The following is a 2,423-nucleotide window of genomic DNA, read 5'->3' as shown; positions in this document are numbered from 1 at the left end:
GCATTTCGCGCATACATGAAATGAACACATTTTTCTCCAAAACTATAACAGATGCAAGCTTGTCCTGTTTGGTGGAGATGATATTTAATAAAATAAGTAGAAATCCACTAAAAGTTTTGTTTGGTTATCTTGCAATCCCGAGATAATCGTCTCCATGCTCCAAATCCATTTTAAAGCCATTTTTAAGGCATTTCGCGCATACATGAAATGAACACATTTTTCTCCAAAACTATAACAGATGCAAGCTTGTCCTGTTTGGTGGAGATGATATTTAATAAAATAAGTAGAAATCCACTAAAAGTTTTGTTTGGTTATCTTGCAATCCCGAGATAATCGTCTCCATGCTCCAAATCCATTTTAAAGCCATTTTTAAGGCATTTCGCGCATACATGAAATGAACACATTTTTCTCCAAAACTATAACAGATGCAAGCTTGTCCTGTTTGGTGGAGATGATATTTAATAAAATAAGTAGAAATCCACTAAAAGTTTTGTTTGGTTATCTTGCAATCCCGAGATAATCGTCTCCATGCTCCAAATCCATTTTAAAGCCATTTTTAAGGCATTTCGCGCATACATGAAATGAACACATTTTTCTCCAAAACTATAACAGATGCAAGCTTGTCCTGTTTGGTGGAGATGATATTTAATAAAATAAGTAGAAATCCACTAAAAGTTTTGTTTGGTTATCTTGCAATCCCGAGATAATCGTCTCCATGCTCCAAATCCATTTTAAAGCCATTTTTAAGGCATTTCGCGCATACATGAAATGAACACATTTTTCTCCAAAACTATAACAGATGCAAGCTTGTCCTGTTTGGTGGAGATGATATTTAATAAAATAAGTAGAAATCCACTAAAAGTTTTGTTTGGTTATCTTGCAATCCCGAGATAATCGTCTCCATGCTCCAAATCCATTTTAAAGCCATTTTTAAGGCATTTCGCGCATACATGAAATGAACACATTTTTCTCCAAAACTATAACAGATGCAAGCTTGTCCTGTTTGGTGGAGATGATATTTAATAAAATAAGTAGAAATCCACTAAAAGTTTTGTTTGGTTATCTTGCAATCCCGAGATAATCGTCTCCATGCTCCAAATCCATTTTAAAGCCATTTTTAAGGCATTTCGCGCATACATGAAATGAACACATTTTTCTCCAAAACTATAACAGATGCAAGCTTGTCCTGTTTGGTGGAGATGATATTTAATAAAATAAGTAGAAATCCACTAAAAGTTTTGTTTGGTTATCTTGCAATCCCGAGATAATCGTCTCCATGCTCCAAATCCATTTTAAAGCCATTTTTAAGGCATTTCGCGCATACATGAAATGAACACATTTTTCTCCAAAACTATAACAGATGCAAGCTTGTCCTGTTTGGTGGAGATGATATTTAATAAAATAAGTAGAAATCCACTAAAAGTTTTGTTTGGTTATCTTGCAATCCCGAGATAATCGTCTCCATGCTCCAAATCCATTTTAAAGCCATTTTTAAGGCATTTCGCGCATACATGAAATGAACACATTTTTCTCCAAAACTATAACAGATGCAAGCTTGTCCTGTTTGGTGGAGATGATATTTAATAAAATAAGTAGAAATCCACTAAAAGTTTTGTTTGGTTATCTTGCAATCCCGAGATAATCGTCTCCATGCTCCAAATCCATTTTAAAGCCATTTTTAAGGCATTTCGCGCATACATGAAATGAACACATTTTTCTCCAAAACTATAACAGATGCAAGCTTGTCCTGTTTGGTGGAGATGATATTTAATAAAATAAGTAGAAATCCACTAAAAGTTTTGTTTGGTTATCTTGCAATCCCGAGATAATCGTCTCCATGCTCCAAATCCATTTTAAAGCCATTTTTAAGGCATTTCGCGCATACATGAAATGAACACATTTTTCTCCAAAACTATAACAGATGCAAGCTTGTCCTGTTTGGTGGAGATGATATTTAATAAAATAAGTAGAAATCCACTAAAAGTTTTGTTTGGTTATCTTGCAATCCCGAGATAATCGTCTCCATGCTCCAAATCCATTTTAAAGCCATTTTTAAGGCATTTCGCGCATACATGAAATGAACACATTTTTCTCCAAAACTATAACAGATGCAAGCTTGTCCTGTTTGGTGGAGATGATATTTAATAAAATAAGTAGAAATCCACTAAAAGTTTTGTTTGGTTATCTTGCAATCCCGAGATAATCGTCTCCATGCTCCAAATCCATTTTAAAGCCATTTTTAAGGCATTTCGCGCATACATGAAATGAACACATTTTTCTCCAAAACTATAACAGATGCAAGCTTGTCCTGTTTGGTGGAGATGATATTTAATAAAATAAGTAGAAATCCACTAAAAGTTTTGTTTGGTTATCTTGCAATCCCGAGATAATCGTCTCCATGCTCCAAATCCATTTTAAAGCCA

Source organism: Anomaloglossus baeobatrachus, unplaced genomic scaffold (assembly GCF_048569485.1).
Source record: "Anomaloglossus baeobatrachus isolate aAnoBae1 unplaced genomic scaffold, aAnoBae1.hap1 Scaffold_2773, whole genome shotgun sequence".
Classification (NCBI taxonomy): Eukaryota; Metazoa; Chordata; class Amphibia; order Anura; family Aromobatidae; genus Anomaloglossus; species Anomaloglossus baeobatrachus.
Note: the sequence above shows the minus strand (reverse complement) of the source record.